This window comes from Prionailurus viverrinus, chromosome A3 (assembly GCF_022837055.1).
Source record: "Prionailurus viverrinus isolate Anna chromosome A3, UM_Priviv_1.0, whole genome shotgun sequence".
In the NCBI taxonomy this organism is placed as follows: domain Eukaryota; kingdom Metazoa; phylum Chordata; class Mammalia; order Carnivora; family Felidae; genus Prionailurus; species Prionailurus viverrinus.
Window position 1 is genome coordinate 88,598,012 of NC_062563.1, and position 17,845 is coordinate 88,615,856.

At 42.8% G+C, this 17,845-nt stretch overlaps 1 protein-coding gene across 25 annotated transcripts in view; it reads left to right on the forward strand.

The window, feature by feature from the left end:
- DYSF (dysferlin) overlaps nucleotides 1-17,845 on the forward strand; it is a 225,478-nt gene that overhangs the window by 13,129 nt on the left and 194,504 nt on the right. The window lies entirely within an intron of this gene.

A 17,845-nucleotide genomic window follows, 5' to 3' on the forward strand; every position in this document is an offset into this window, starting at 1 on the left:
TCCTGCGACCTGGCTTGGTGAATTTCTACCCTGCTTCACCCAGGCATTACTGTTTCTTCCCTTTCTTTCATCCTGTCAGGGCTTCGCTTCCTTCCTATGTCTCTCTAGTTGCCCCTCTCCCTTTCTCCTCCTTCCCACCCTTCTGTCTCCTGTGGGGGTGGGGGAGCACAGAGGTGGGGGCTGGTCTCTAGGCTCTGGGCAGGAGGCTGGGGGATCTTATAGAAACTTCTGAAGGTGGAAAGACTTCTTAGGGGCTGGTGTGCCTCAGCTGTATAGGGAATGTGGGCTGCAGGGCTGTCTGAATCTGGCTTTTTAAACATTATAAAGTGGCTTTAAAGCGTTGAAATAACCTTCTATTTTCTTTTTGTGAACATAATGCATACTCAGTGTAAAAAAAGGATTTATTATAGGAGTGCCTGGGTGGCTCAGTCGGTTAAGTGTCTGACTCTTGATTTTGGCTCAGGTCGTGATCTCCAGGTTGGTGCAGAGCCTGCTTGGGATTCTCTCTCTCTCTCTCTCTCTCTCTCTCTCTCCCCTTCTCTCTCCACCCCTCCCCAATTTGAGCGCGTGTACACTGTCTCTCAAAATAAAATAAATAAATAAAAATCTTAAAAAGGACATATTGCAGGAATATATGAGGCAAAAGTAATGAATGGCCCCAAATCCAGGTACTTTGAATTAACTTGTTATCGGTTATCCAAGATTCTTTTTTCCTCTTTTTCAAAAAAGCAATTTTTAGGTGTGAAATTTAACACCCATGTAAAGTACATATAATGTAAACGTATGCTTTAATATACTGGTTCTCAGCTGGGGGTGATTTTGTTCCTCAGGACACATTTGGCAATGTCTGGAGACATTTTGGGTTGTTACCACCGAGTTGGGGAGGGGGGTTGGAGTGCTACTAGCATCTAGTGGGAAAGGGCCAGAGATGCTATTAAATATCCTACAGTGTATAGGACTGGCCCACAATACCCATAAGAAAGAGTTATCCAGCCTCAAATGTTAATAGTGACAAGGTTGAGACACCCAGCTTTAATGAATAAATGGGGAAGGGACTATCCATGTGTATCACCAGGACAAGGAACAGAACCTTGCCAGTCTCACCCCTCCATCACAATTCCCAGATCCCTTGCCTTCCTCTCTAGAGATAGTCCCATCCCAGATATCTTTTTTCAAATGTTTGAATGTTTACATTTTCACTTGACAATGAACCAGGGGCATCTTTCTGTCAGTAGATAATCCTTTACACGTCTTTTTAAAATGTCTGCATAGTATTTTATTACATGGATGCACGCTAATTCAGTTCATCAACCCCCTATTGATGTATATTTCGGTTATATCAAATTGTTAATATTTATATCCATTGCTTAAGTTATACTGTCACTGTGGGAAATATCCTAGTGATTAAATCTTTTTTTAAATGGCTGTGCTAATGCTTCAGTGAAGCTTGATTTTATTTCATTTAAATTTTTTTTTAATGTTTCTTTATTGTTGAGAGAGAGAGCACAGGGAGGGGGAGAGAGAGAGAGAGAGAGAGAGAGAGAGAGAGAGAGAGAGAGAGAGAATCCGAAGCAGGCTCTGCACTGACAGCAGAGAGCCCGATGTGGGGCTTGAACCCACGAACCATGAGATCATGACCTGAGCCAAAGTCAGTCGCTTAACCAACTGAGCCACCCAGGTACCCCAATTGATTAAATCTTTATTAACATATTTAATTATTCCCTTTGGGTAAACACTGAAAGTGGCATTGCTGTTGTCTGTGTCAGAGGTTAGAGAGATGCGTGTAAGGCTTTGCTGCATTTCCCAAATTGCTTTCCTGAACATCTATACCAGTTTTACACTCTCATTAGCTGAGTATGAAACTTTTTTCCCTATAATCCTGCTAACACAAAACATTATCATGCTTTAACAATCATCTTTAACCATTTCTTAGGTTCAAATAGTATTTGTGATATTTCAATGTTATTACCTATTACTTACTTGCATTTATGTCTCACTGAATTGCTTTTTTAAGAAGTTTATTTTTGAGCGACAGAGAGAGAGAGAGAGAGAGAGAGAGAGAGGGAGGGATGGTGGGAGGGACAGAGAGAGAGGGAGAGAGAGAGAGTCTCACAGGCTCTGCGATGTCAGCACAGAGCCAGATTCAGGGCTCAATCCCATGAACTTGTGAGATCATGACCTGAGCTGAAATCAAGAGTCAGACACTTAACTGACTGAGCCACCCAGGTGCCCCTCTTACTGAGTTGCTTTTTAATTTGCCCAGTTTTTTGTGGGGGTTGTCTTTTTCTTAATTAGTTGCAAGTGCTCTTCATATATTAAGGATGTTAACATTTTGTCATAGATATTTCAGGTATAGTCCCCAGTTCTAATTGGCCTGTTGGGTTTAAAGAGTACCCCTCTCAGAGTACATTCTATCACAGCCGGTATATCTACCTACCGTCCCCCCTTCCTGGCTGTTTCCTGGAAAGGGTGGTTTCAGTGAGGATTTAGGAAGATGGATATTAGGGTGGGTTCTTGAGGGTGAGAAGAGTAGGACTTTTCTGGAAATGGGGGGCAATGACAGCTGCCCAGTTCCTGAGGTGTATAGGTTTAGGTTGGGGCACAGATGGTGGGCAAGTATCAAAGTTATCAGAGTCTACCCCTCCTTTTTGTAAGAGGGTATCTGTGCTGACAAGTAAAGCAGATCTTCCTTCAGCGGAAGCCAGGGCTATCTTTTCTCCTTCAGTTGCCATTGCCTTCTGGTTTTGTCCTGATACTTTGAATCTTTATCATGCTCTTTGTACGATGGATAGTCTAATGAAGTGGCAACCGAGTACCCAAAACAGAACAAGTTCTCGATACATACTTGTTGAATAATCAAGGCCGCTTGCACAATCTTAAGCTGCCAGGAAGCTTCTTACAGTAAGTCTTGTCACCTGACTCATGGGCAGAGACAGCCTGTCTCTCTCTCTCTCTGGGAGTCCAGAACACCCCATTTCCTCTCTTCTCTGCTCTCTTTCTTTTTTTAAAAATTTTAAAGTTTATTTTTTTCTTCTCAAGTTAGTTAACATACAGTGTAGTCTTGGTTTCAGGAGTAGAACCCAGTGGTTCATGTCTTACATATGACACCCAGTGCTCATCCCGAAAAATGCCCTCCTTAATGTCCATCACCTATTTAATCCCTTCCTCCACTCCTATCAAACCTCAGTTCTCTGTATTTAAGAGTCTCTTATGGCTTGCCTCCCTCTCCGTTTTTATATTATTTTTCCTTTCCTTCCCCTATGTTCATCTGTTAAGTTTCTCAAATTTCACATATGAGTGAAACCATGTGATATGTATCTTTCTCTGACTGACTTATTTTGCTTAGCATAATACCCTCCAGTTCTATCCATGTTGTTGTAAATGGCAAGATTTCATTCTTTTTGATCACCAAGTAATATTCCATTGTATATTTATATAACACATCTTTTTTTTCCTTTTTTTTTTTTTTAAATTTTTTTTCAACATTTTTTATTTATTTTTGGGACAGAGAGAGACAGAGCATGAACGGGGGAGGGGCAGAGAGAGAGGGAGACACAGAATCGGAAACAGGCTCCAGGCTCCGAGCCATCAGCCCAGAGCCTGACGCGGGGCTCTAACTCACAGACAGCGAGATCGTGACCTGGCTGATGTCGGACGCTTAACCGACTGCGCCACCCAGGCGCCCCTTTTTTTTCCTTTTTTAATGTTTATTTATTTTTGAGAGAGAGAGAGACAGAGCATGAACAGGGGATCGAACCCATGAACTGCGAGATCATGACCTGAGCTGAAGTCAGATGCTTAACCAACTGAGCCACCCAGATGCCCCGATACCACATCTTCTTATCCATTCATCAGTTGATGGACATTTGGGCTGTTTCCGTGATTTGGCTATTGTTGTGATAGCACTACTATAAACATTGGGGTGTATTTGCTCCAATCAAATCAGCATTTTTGTATCCTTTGGGTAAATTCCTGGTAGTGAAATTACTGGGCCATAGGGTAGTTCTAGTTTTAATTTTTTGAGGAATCTCCACACTGTTCTCCAGAGTGGCTGCACCAGTGTGCATTCCCACCAACAATGCAAAAGAGATCCCCTTTCTCCACATCCTCACCAGCATCTGTTATTTCCTGAGTTGTTAATTTTAGCCATTCTGCCCAGTGTGAGGTGGTATCTCATTGTGGTTTTGATTTGTATTTCCCTGATGTTGAGCAATGTTGAGCATTTTTTTATGTGTCTGTTTGTCATCTGAATGTCTTCTTTGAAGAAGTGTCTATTCATGTCTTCTGCCCATTTCTTCACTAGATTATTTGTTTTTCAGGTGTTAAGTTGGGTAAATTCTTTATAGATTTTGGATACTGACTCTTTATCAGATGTGTCATTTGCAAATATCTTCTCCTATTCCGTCAGTTGCCTTTTACTTATTTATTTGTTTATTAAAACTTTTTTAATGTTTATTTTTGAGAGAGAAAGAGACAGAGCACGAGTGGGGAAGGGGCAGAAAGAGGGAGACACAGAATCTGAACCAGGCTCCAGGCTCTGAGCTGTCAGTGCAGAGCCCAACGTGGGGCTCAAACCCACAAACTGCTAGATCATAACCTGAGCCAAATTGGCCGCCCAACTGACTGAGCCACCTAGGTGTCCCCCTGTCAGTTGCCTTTTAGTTTTGTTGATTGTTTCCTTTGCTGTGCAGAAGTTTTTATCTTGATGAGGTCCCAATAGTTCATTTTTGGTTTTATTTCCCTTGCCTCTGGAGTCATGTCAAGTAAGAAGTTGCTGCAGCTGAGGTCACAGAGGTTGCTGCCTGTTTTCTCCTCTAGGGTTTTGATGGTTTCCTGCCTCACACTTAGGTCTTTCATCCATTTTGAATTTATTTTTGTGTGTGGTGTAAGAAAGTGGTCCATGTTCATTCTTCTGCATGTCGCTGTCCAGTTCTCCCAGCATCATTTGCTAAAGAGACTGTCTTTTTTCCATTGGATACTCTTTCCTGCTTTGTTGAAGATTAGTTGGCCATACATCTGTGGGTCCATTTCTGGGTTTTTGATTCTATTCCCTTGATATATGTGTCTGTTTTTGTTTTGTTTTTTTTTAATTTTAAGCTTTATTTATTTTTGAGAGACAGAGCATGAGTGGGGGAGGGGCAGAGAGAGAGGGAGACACAGAATCCTAAGCCCGCCCCGAGCTCCGAGCTGTCAACACAGAGCCCAATGCAGAGCTTGAACTCATGGACCACGAGATCATGACCTGAGCCGAAGTCAGATGCTTAACTGACTGAGCCACTCGGGTGCCCCTATATGTGTCTGTTTTTGTGCCAATACCAGACTGTCTTGATGATTACAGCTTTATAATATAGATTAAAGTCTGAGGTTGTGATGCCTCCAGCTTTGGTTTTCTTTTTCAACATTACTTTGGCTACTTTGGGTCTTTTGTGGTTCCATACAAAATTCAGGATTGTTAGTTCTAGCTCCGTGAAGAATGATGGTGCTATTTTGATAGGGATTGCATTGAATGTGTAGATTGCTTTGGGTGGTATTGACATTTTAACAAATGTGTTCTTACAATCCATGAGCATGGAATGTTTTTCCATTTTTTTGTGTCTTCTTCAATTTCATTCTTAAGCTTTCTATAGTTTTCAGTGTACACATCTTTTACTTCTTTGGTTAGGTTTATTCCTAGGTATTTGATGGTTTTTGGTGCAATTGAAAATGGGATTAATTCCTTGATATCTCTTTCTGTTGCTTCATTATTGGTGTATAGGAATGCAACCAATTTCTCTATGTTGATTTCATATCCCGCGGCCTTGCTGAATTCATGTGTCAGCTCTAGCAGGTTTTTGGTGGAGTCTTGGGTTTTCCAACGGAGTATCATGTCATCTGTGAAGAGTGAAAGTTTGACTTCTTCCTTGCCAATTTGGATGCCTTTTATTTTGTTTTGTCGTTAACACTATGTTAAACAACAGTGGTGACAGTGGGCATCCCTGTTGTGTTCCTGATCTCAGGGGAGAAAGTTCTCATTTTTTTCTCATTGAAGATGCTATTAGCTGTGAGCCTTTCATAGATGGCTTTTATAGTGTTAAAGTATGTTCCTTCCATCTCGATTTTCTTGAGGGTTTTTATTAAGAAAGGATGCTGCATTTTGTCAAATACTTTTTCTGCACCTATTGACAGGATCATAAGGTTTTTATCCTTTGTTCTATTAATGTGATGTATCACACTGATTGATTTGCGAATATTGAATGAGTCCTGCAGCCCAGGAATGAATTCTACTTGGCCATCGTGAATAATTCTTTAAATGTACTGTTCAATTTGATTTGCTAGTATCTTGTTGAGAATTTTTGCATCCAGGTTCATCAGGGATATTGGCTTGTAATTCTCCTTTTTTAGTGGGGTCTTTGTCTGATTTTGGAATCAAGGTAATACTGGCTTCATAGAATGAATCTGGAAGCTTTCCTTCTTTTTCTATTTTTTGGAACAGTTTGAGAAGAATAGGTATTAACTCTGCTTTATTTTATTTATTTTTTGAGAGAGAGGGTGCAAGTGAGCAAGGGGCAGAGAGAGAGAGAGAGAGAGAGACAGAGAGAGAGACAGAGAGAGACAGAGAGAATCCCAATCCCAGGCGGGGCAGAGAGAGAAAAAGAGAGAAAGAGGGAGAAAAGTGGGGCTCCAGCTCACCTGATGCAGGACTCGAACTCACAAACTGTGAACTCATGACCTGAGCTGAAGTCAGATGCTTAACTGACTGAGCCACCCAGGTGCAAAGTATTAACTTTGCTTTAAATGTCTGGTAGAATCCCCCTGGGAAGCCATCTGGCCCAGGACTCTTATTTGTTGGGAGATTTTTGATAACCGATTCAATTTCCTCGCTCGTTATGGGTCTGTTCAAATTTTCTATTTCTTCCCATTTGAGTTTTGGTAGTGTGTGGGTGTCTAGGAATTTGTCCATTTCTTCCAGGTTGTCCAGTTTGTTGGCATATCATTTTTCATAGTATCTCTAATAATTGTTTGTATTTCTGTGGTGTTGGTTGTGATCTCTCCTCTTTCATTCGTTATTTTATCTATTTGGGTCTTTTCTCTTTTTGAGAAGTTTGGTTAGGGGTTTATCAATTTTTTTTTATTCTTTCAAAAGACCAGCTCTTAGATTCATTGAACTGTTTTACTGTTTTTTGGATTCTGTATCATTTATTTCTGCTCTAATCTTTGTTATTTCCCTTCTTCTGCTGGCTTTGGGCTTTCTTTGCTGCTGTTTCTCTAGCTCTTTTAGGTGTAAGGTTAGGTTGTGTATTTGGGACCTTTTTTGCTTCTTGAGATGGGCCTGAATTGCGGTATATTTTCCTGTTAGGACTGCCTTTGCTACATCCCAAAGGGTTTGGACTTGTGTTTTCATTGTCATTTGCTTCCATGTATTTTTAAATTTCTTCTTTAAGTTTCTGGTTGACCCATTCATTCTTTAATAGGATGTTCTTTAACCTCCATGTATTTGGGGGCTTTCCAATTTTTTTCTTGTGGTTGATTTCCAGCTTCATAGCATTGTGATCTGAAAATATGAATGGTAAGATCTCAATCCTTTTGTACTTGTTGAGGGCTGTTTTGTGACCTAGTATGTGATCTCTTTTGAAGAACGTTCCATGTGCACTTGAGAAGAATGTGTATTCTGCTGCTTTTGGATGAAAAGTTCTGAATATATCTGTTAAGTCCATCTGGCCCAATGTGTCAGTCAGAGTCATTGTTTCCTTATTTTTTTAAGTTTATTTATTTATTTTGAGAGAGAGAGAGAGTGTGTGTGTGTGAGAGAGAGAGAGAGAGAGAGAGAGAGAGGGAGAGAGAGAGGGAGCACACAATTGGGGGAGGAACAGAGAGAGAGAGGGAGAGAGAGAGAATTCCAAGCAGGCTCTGCACTGTCAGTGGCAGAACCTGATATGGGGCTTGAACCCATGAACCGGGAGATTGTGACCTGAGCTGACATTAAGAGCCAGATGCTTAACTGACTGAGCCACCCAGGCACCCCCATTGTTTCCTTATTGATTTTCTGCCTAGATGATCTGTCCTTTGCTGAAAGTGGAATATTAAAGTCACCTACAATTATGGTATTATTATCAATAAGTTTGTTTATGTTTGTGATTAATTGATTTATATATTTGGGTTCCTCCATGTTGGGGCATAAATATTTACAATTGTTAGCTCTTCTTGGTGGACAGACCCCTTAATTATGATATAATGCCCTTCTTCACTTCTTGTTACAGTCTTTGTTTTAAACTAGTTTGTCTGATAGAAGTATGGCTACTCTGGCTTTCTTTTGATGTCCAGTATCATGATAGGTGGTTTTCCATCCCCTCACTTTTATTTTATTTATTTTTTAAAAGGTTTTATTTTTTTATTTATTTTGAGAGAGAGATGTGGGAGGGGCGGGGGGGGGGAGAGAGAGAGAGAGAGAGAGAGAGAGAGAGAGAGAGAGAGAATCCCAAGCAGGCTCTGCACCATCAGCATAGAGCCCAATGTGGGGTTCAAACCCACAAACTGTGAGATCATGACCCGAGCTGAAACCAAGAGTTGGATGCCTAACCAACTGAGCCATCCAGGAACCCCTCCATCCACTCACTTTTAATCTGCAGGTGTCCTCAGGTCTAAAATGAGTGTCTTGTAGGCAGCATATAGATGGATCTTGTTTTTTTTTTTTTTTAATCCATTCTGATACCCTATGTCTTTTGATTGGGACATTTAGTCCATTTACATTCAGAGTGCTTATTGAAAGATACAGATTTAGCGTCATTGTGTTATCTGTAGGTTTCATGCTTGTGGTGATGTCTCTGGTCCTTTGTTGTCTTTGCTACTTTGTACTCACAGAGTCCCCCTTCGGATCTCTTTCAGGGTTGGTTTAGTGGTCATGAACTTCTTTAGTTTTTGTTTGGGAAAGCCTTTATCTCTCCTATTCTGAATGACAGCCTTGCTGGATAAAGGATTCTTGGCTGCATGTTTTTCCTATTCAGCACATGGAATATTTCCTGCCACTCCTTTCTGGCCTGCCCAGTTTCAGTGGACAGGTCTGCTACTACTCTTTTATGCCTCCCTTTTAGGTTAAGGCCCATTTGTCCCTAGCTGCTTTCAGAATTCTCTATCTTTGTATTTTGCCAGTTTCACTATGATATGTCATGGTGTTGACCTGTTTTTGTTGATTTTGAAGGGAGTTCTCTGTGCCTCTAGGACTTGGATGTCTGTTTCCTTCTCCAGATTAAGGAAGTTCTCAGCTATAATTTGTTCAAATAAACCTTCTGCCCTTTTTCTCCCTCTTCTTCTGGAACTACTATGATATGGGTATTGTTTCATTTCATGGAATCACTTAGCTCTCTAATTGTCCCCTCATGATCTAGTAATTTCCCTTCCCTCTTTTTTTCAGCTTCATCATTTTCCATAATTTTATCTTCTATTTCACCTATTCTCTCCTCTGCTTCTTCCATCCTAGCTGTCACCGTATCTAGTTTATTTTGCAACTCATTTATAGAATTTCTTAATTCTTCATGACTAGTTCTTAGGTCTTTGATTCCTGTAGCAATAGATTCTCTGTTGTCTTTTATGCTTTTTTCAAACCCCACTGTTAGTTTTATGATTGTTATTCTAACTTCTTGTTTAGATATATTGTTTAAAACTCTGGCTGTGATTTCTTCCTAAATTTTCTTTTGGGGAGAATTCTTCTGTTTTGTCATTTTGGCTAACTTCTGTCCTTTGCATATTTTTTTTTTTTTTTAATTTTTTCTTTCAACGTTTATTTATTTTTGGGACAGAGAGAGACAGAGCATGAACGGGGGAGGGGCAGAGAGAGAGGGAGACACAGAATCGGAAACTGGCTCCAGGCTCTGAGGCATCAGCCCAGAGCCTGACGTGGGGCTCGAACTCCCAGACTGCGAGATCGTGACCTGGCTGAAGTCGGACGCTTAACCGACTGCGCCACCCAGGCGCCCCGTGTCCTTTGCATATTTTAATAGCTTGCTATGTGCCCTGTACCTGCGAGTACTATTATATTAAGAAGGGGTCATACACTGTCCAGGGCTGTGACTTCAGGAAGTGTTTTGGTGTATGTTGCATGCACTCTGTTATTGCATTTTGGCTGCTCTATTCCACTGGTCTGTCCTCTGCAAAGCTCTTCCTTGCTTGTAGTGGTGGATTGTTTGGACCTTCCACCAGGTGTGCTGTGATTTGTTTGTTGAACTAACCCTGGAAAAAAAGGAAAAAGCAAGGCGGGACCCTGATCCCATAAAGAGAGAAAAATGAAAGGGGAGAAAAGAAGACCAAACAGAGAATCAAAAAACTATAAGGCTATGGGGCACCTGGGTGGCTCAGTTCGTTGAGTGCCCAACTTTGGCTTAGGTCATTATCTTGTGGTTTGTGAGTCTGAGCCCCACGTTGGGCTCACTGCTATCAGTGCAGAGCCTGCTTCAGATCCTTTGTCCCCCTCTCTTCCCCTCCCCTGCTTGTGCTCTCTCTCAAAAAATAAACATTAAAAAAAACTATAAGGTTAAATCCAGAGAAAGAGAAAGGAAAATAAAGAAGAGAAAGAAAATGCGTAAAAAGAATAGAGTAAAAATGCCTGATCAAACAACACACACACACACACACACACACACACACACACACACACATGCACATGCACACACACACATACACACACAGTAAGAATTGACCAAAAACAAATCAGAAACTATGAATCCGATTCCAAAAGAAAAAGAGGATAGAGAGAGAGAGAGAGAAAAGAGAAGAAAAGAAAAACAGACAAACAAAAACAACAACAACAACCAAACAAAAACCAATTGTCTGTTGGTCCCTGGGACCAGTGGCTCTTCTGGTCTGGAGGGGAGGCTGGCTGGGTGGGTCAGTGTCAGTCCCGCCCTGGTAGAGAAGCAATTAGCAGGCATGGAGGGGCAGGGATTGGTGTAAGCAGATCCTGCTTCCACTGGGGGCTGCTGTGCTGCTCCCTGAAGCCCCACCGTGTTGGTGTTGGGGAGAAAAATGGTGACACCCCAGTCTCTCTACCCCGGACTGGGTGTCTCAAACCACGCTGCTCAGGGGCAGTAGGCTTGCCCTGCTCCACAGTCTCCTGTGACTCCTAGGGGCTCAGCTGGGATTCAAAATTTGATGTGTTAAAGGACCCCCCCGCCCCGACCCTGTTCTGGTGTAGGCCACTCAGCCCTACTGATAAAAGGCCTTTGGCTGGCACCTGCAGAGCCTTTCGTCCTTGAGGAGGCAATAAACCCTCTTCCCAAAGTACTCGAGGAAGGGGACTGTTCCCTCCCAGCGTACCCCTGAGATGGCTACAGAGCCCCCGGGGTGGGCTCCTTCTTCCCCAGGAGTGCGCACACACGGCTCCCGGCTCCACTCCGGAGAAAGTCGCTCACTTTAGGAACCTCTGAGTTTCAGCTCCTAAGGCTGTTTGGAAAACAGAAACTGGTGCTCTCTGGAATTCTCTTTCCCCAGTGCATGGTCTGGAGAGGTTTTCCTTTTGGGCAAACTCGATAGGGAAGCCCTCTCTCTTTCTCTCTCTTTTGTCTCCGCACAGAAGGGGTTCCCTCCCTCCGTGCCTATGCTGTTTTCTCTCCCCCAATTCACATACATGCACCCCAGTCCTGCCAAGCTGTCTCCCTCCAACTGTGGAGATCCTTCTGCCACTCCGCAGATTGATTTTCTGGGTGTTCCCAGTGACCTGATGTCAACCCAGCTGTGTTTGAGGGACGAGGAAAATCCTGGTCCCCCTACTTCTCCACCGTCTTAACTCCACCCCTCTCTCTGCTCCCTCTCTAAGTGAATGGCACCACCAGCCACCCATGCATCCTTGTCAGAACCTGAGACATGTTCTGCTCTCCCTGCTTCTCTCTTCCCCACCTAGTCGCTGGTCAGTGTGCCCGAGACCCATAGCCTTTGTGTCCTCACTGTCTCACACCTGGACTTTTTGAAAAGATATGGCAAAATACACATAGCATAAAAGTTATCATCTTAATTATCTTTCAGTGTGCACTTCAGTGCACTTCAGTGGTATTAAGTACTTTTATATTGTTGTGCAACCATCTCCGCCATCCATCCCAGAACTCTTTAATGGTCCTCAACCCATTAAATAATAACTCCTCACGTCCCTGGTAACTGGCTGTTTTCACTTGGTATAATGTCCTTGTGGTTCATCCAAGTGGTAGTGTTGTCAGAATTTCCTTCCTTTTTTTAAAAATTTAAATCTAAGTTAGTTAACATATAGTGTAATAATGATTTCAGGAATAGAATTTAGTGATTCATCACTTACATATAACACCCAGTGCTCATCCCAACAAGTGTCCTCCTTAATGCCCCTTGCCCATTTAGCCCATCACCCCATCCAACACCCCACCAGCAACCCTCAGTTTGTTCTATTTAAGAGTCTCTTATGGTTTGCCTCCCTCTCTGTTTTTATATTATTTTTGCTTCCCTTCCCTACGTTCATCTGTTTTGTATCTCAAATTCCACATATGAGTGAAATCATATGATATTTGTGTTTCCCTGACTGACTTGCTTAGCATAATACACTCTAGTTTCATCTACAGTGTTGCAAATGGCAAGATTTCATTCTTTTTTTTATTGCTGGGTAATATTCCATTGTATTTCTTAAATTTTTTAAAAAGTTTATTTATTTTGAGAGACAGAGGGAGCAGAGGAGGGGCAGAGAGAGAGAGAGAGGGGGAGAGAGAGAATCCCAGGAAGGCTCTGTGCTGTGAGTGCAGAGCCTGATGCGGGGCTCGAACCCATGAACCTGAGCCGAAACCAAGAGTCAGACGATTAACTGGCTGAGCCCTCCAGGTGCCCCCATTGTATTCTTTATCCATTCATCAATTGATGGACATTTGGGCTCTTTCCATACTTTGGCTCTTGTTGATAGCGCTGCTATAAACATTCGGGTGCATGTGCCCCTTCAAATCAGGACTCCTGTATCCTTTGGATAAATACCCAGTAGTGCAATTTCTGGGTTGTAGGGTAGTTCTATTTTTAATTTTTTGAGGAACCTCCGTACTGTTTTACAGAGTGGCTGCACCAATTTGCATTCCCACCAGCAGTGCAAAAGGGTTCCTCAGAATTTCCTTCCTTTTTAAATAAATTTTTAAAAAATGTTTATTTATTTTTGAAGGAGAGAGAGACAGAGTGTGAGAGGGGGAGGAGGAGAGAGAGAAGGAGGCACAAAATCCTAAGTAGACTCCAGGCTCCAAGCTGCCAGCACAGAGCCCGATGTGGGGCTCTAACTCATGAACCATGAGATCATGACCTGAGCCGAAGTCGGATGCTCAACTGACTGAGCCACCTAGACGCCCCAGAATTTCCTTACTTTTTAAGGCTGAATCATATTCCATTGTTTGTATATCCCACATTTTGTTAATCCATTCATCTGTCAACGGACATGTGGGCCTTGATGTCTTTGAGGTGCATTGGGAAATGGATCAGTATCTCTCAGCTTTTCTTTAAACCCTCCTTCAACAGTCATAAAAACCTCCCAAATTACAGACTGAGTGTACCCTCAGTGAAAACCCCTGCTTTAGAGTTTGTCTTCTGTATGATCCCAATAGCCCTAAAGATTCCATTGTCATCAGTGTCACGAAAACAAGCATTCTGTCTGCTTCCCAAATGTGCCGTGACCTTACAGTCGTGTTGTGGGGATTACTGGGAGATTGCCACCTGATTCTGCCAGATGTCAGGGAGCTCCCTTCCACCCCATAACCTCTGTGGGTGTCCAAGTCCCTGGGGCTAACAAGCATCCTGATCACTGAAAGGAGCCTGTCCCCACAAGATGGGCCTACAGATACGAGTGAGACCTGGAGCCCAGTCTGCTGGAGAGACAGCTCCCTGGCCACTGACAGGTAGACCTCACCAGGTGGTGAGCAGAAGGGTAGTGATGTGGCTTCTCATGTGAGGCCATGGATATGCCTGATGCTTGGCTGTCAGGAGATGTTGGAGGCTCCCACCAAGGGAGATTGCTTAGCCAGGTGGCCCCAGGTACTGGATGGGGCAAGATAGGCGGTCTTCTTACCTCTGCTCTGCTTCTGTCTCTGAGGCCCCTCAGCTTCCCTCCCACAGCCATGGTCTTTACCAGAGTTAACCCCAGGACCAGGATGGTGTCCTACCTCATTCCTGTCACACACCTTGGCTCTCGGCACTCAAGACCCAAGATGGTGGTTTCTTTGTTCTTCAGTTCTCCTCTGATGACCTTCATTTAAGGCATTATTTTCAAAATTTTTGGATTGTTATCCACAACAAGAAATATATTTTATATCAAGACAGGGGTGTGTACGTGGCTCAGTTGGTTAAGCGTCCAACTTCAGCTCAGGTCATGATCTCATGGTTTGTGGGTTTGAGCCCCTTGTCGGGCTCTGTGCTGACAGCTCGGAGCCTGGAGCCTGCTTCGGATTCTGTGTCTTCCTCTCTCTCTACCACCTCCCCCCCGTCCCTCTGTCTTGAAAATAAATAAACATTTTAAAAAGGCATAATACACACATATAAATATGTATGTGAATATATAACCCAGTGAAAGATGTACTCTGATATTTTCTTTTCTAGTCTATTCTGTCATTAAAAAGACATACTGGCCAACTCACTCAGTTGATCTCATGGCCTACTAATGGGTCCCAATGAGCAGTTTGAAACCTCTATCCTATGGCAATGGGAGGCTCTGGTTTGGGTAAAAGTTGGGGTAGGTAGGCCTGGGGAAAGAAGTGAAGATTTTTCATGGGGAGCAGAAGAGTCCTCCCATTGTACATTTATTCCTTCTCGCTGAGTCATTCGGTCTGGAGGAATACCCTGGAGCTACAACATGATTCTTATGGAGGCCTGCTGGCCTCCAATTCTGCAGAGCAATCCAGGAAGAGGACGTGGTCCCCTGTCCCCAACCTCAACATGACCTTTGGGCTCTCCTGTATCTTTAACTATTGAATCTGTTAAATTACGCATGTAGAGCCACATCTCTCAAGGCCAAAATTAATTATCAAGGACAGGACAGGTCTAAATCTATGATAAGGAAGGAACTGTTTTCTTAACTGTTTCCTAATTAGCAGCATGCCTTCCCTTTCCTTGCCATCTATAAGTCATGTGATTGTACTGGCTTAAGGTTTCTTCTTTCCTGCACCTCTTAGGGGCTGTAGTGCCCTTCAGTGACCCTCCCTTAATGTCACTCAGAGAGTCTTAGCGTTGGTCCTTCTAACCATACTTAGTGAAATTTCACTGAGAGCCTTTGTTCGCCTCATCTTTAGGGAAGGCAGGAAGTGGGAAATGCTTGAAAGACACTTTGCACAGGGCTTGGCACATGGACACTGTTCAATTAATACCAGGAGCACCAGGAGCACCAGGAAATGTTTCCAAGTGGATGACTCAAGAGTGGCTGCAGATGGGATTTTTCCATGTTACTCTTGCAGGTCATGGGGAGTTGATAGGGGAAGGGAAATAGACACTTAGATAGAATCTCTTATCTCCTCAAAACTCTATGAAGTGAGCATTCTTCTTCTTCTTCTTTTTTTAAAAAAAATTATTTATTTTGAGAGACAGAGAGAAAGCACAAGCAAGTGAGGGGCAGAGAGAAGGAGAGACAGAATCACAACAGGCTCTGATGATGGGACTCAAACCCACAAACTGCGAGATCATGACCTGAGTCTAGATCAAGAGTCAGATGCTTAATCCCCTGAGCCACCCAGGTACCCCTGAAGCGAACATTCTTCTTATTATCAATTTACCACCAAGGGAGCTAAGGCCTAGAGAGGTAATAAGTTCTAGCTAAGGTCACGCAGCAGTAGCTATTATTTGAATGACTCCAAAGCTGTGTCTCACTGATGGAGACATACCAACATGGCCTTCAAGAATGGTTCAGCCAGGGCAGGTTTGAGAAGATAACTCTTGCCCCTCCCAGATCTCCTCCTTCTCATTGTGACTCCTTTCATCCCCTTTGTCCACTGACATACTCTCCTACTCTTAATGCAGTCTTATGGCATTCCTTGAGAACAGTAGTTCTATCCCCTGGTGATGAAGTGAACTTGGAGCCAACTTGGGAAAGAAAAGACCCATTTATTCAGCACTTCATTACTCCATTGCCTTGCTATACACTAGGGTTACTACATGAGTAAGGCATGGTGTCCCCTCTGAAGCTCACAGTCCAGTTGGGGAGAGACATAGAAACACATATATGTGTTCTGATATGTGATCACAGCTTGCAACCATCTCTGTCTGGGAGAGACAAGGGAGATTGACAACTGAGCTGGGTATTGAAGAATCAGTAGGAGTCCACTAGATGAATCTGAGTGGGGCATAGGGGAAGAGGAAGTGAAATGAACTTCGTATGTAATGAGTATGCTGTGTGCCAGGAACCTCACTCATACTATCTTGTTTAGTTTTCACAAAACCCCATGAAGAGATATTATGACCTTATAGATGAGGAAACAGAGGCTGAAATGTTCAATGAATTTCCTAAGAGTTTCTTCAGATGTGTTACAGGGACTCCTGGAGGAATACCCACGATTCTTTGAGCAGGTCAGCAAGGTTAAAACTATTTTCAGAATAACCCAAAGATGATATGTGCCTTTTCAACTGTGTTGATATTTGCACTAATGGTACAACGGAAGGTAGAACTGCTGGTGCCTTAATACTAGTAAAGGCCTTGGTGCCACATTGTACTTGGCATTGTATTCCTCACCCTTATGTATTTGCAGTTAAAAATAAAGCCAGTTTTGTTGAAGAATGTCCTTGATAAAGCAGTACAATTATTAATTTTATTAAACTAGATCCCTAAGTACATGTGTTTGTAATATTTTGGGTGTTGAAACAGAAGTATGCATAGAACACATCTGCTACATGCTGAAAAATAGTTGTTACAAGAAAAAGCACACGTATGGCTGCTTAAGTTGTAAGCTGAATTAGCCAGTTTCTTTTTCTTTTTTTTTTTTTTTAATTTTTTTTTCAATGTTTTTATTTATTTTTGGGACAGAGAGAGACAGAGCATGAACGGGGGAGGGGCAGAGAGAGAGGGAGACACAGAATCGGAAACAGGCTCCAGGCTCTGAGCCATCAGCCCAGAGCCTGACGCGGGGCTCGAACTCACGGACCACAAGATCGTGACCTGGCTGAAGTCGGACGCTTAACCGACTGCGCCACCCAGGCGCCCCACCAGTTTCTTTTTCTTAACGTGATACTGTTTTTTACTTGAAAGAATGACTGGCAAACTGATTTTTCAGACTTGGGCATTTGACAGACATTTTCTTTCTTCTTTTTTTTTTTAAACATTTTTAAACGTTTATTTATTATTGAGAGACAGAGAGAGACAGAGCATGAGCATGGGAGGGGCAGAGAGAGCTGTTAGCACAGAGCCCGATGTGGAGCTTGAACTCACAAACCCAGCGAGATCATGACCTGAGCTGAAGTCAGATGCTTAACTGACTGAACCACCCAGGCGCCCCGACAGACATTTTCTTAAAAATGAGTGAGTGAGGGGCTCCTGGGTGGCTCAGTCGGTTAAGTGTCCAACTTCGGCTCAGGTCATGATCTCACGGCTCTTGAGTTTGAGCCCCGTGTTGGGCTCTGTGCTGACAGCTCAGAGCCTAGAGCCTGCTTCCAATTCTGTATCTCCCTCTCTCTCTGCCCCTCCCCCGCTCATGCTCGGTCTCTCAAAAATAAATAAACGTTTAAAAAATTAAAAAAAAAAGAAAATGAATGAGCGAACTTTCCACCTCAAGCAGACATTTATTATTTGTTGCCAGTCATAAAATTTGAGCTTTCAAACCAGAATTGGAATCTTAGAAAACCTGTATCTTTCAGCTTCTTGATGAGATGGATGGTAATATTAATGAATGTGATTTTTCTGGTATTATATACT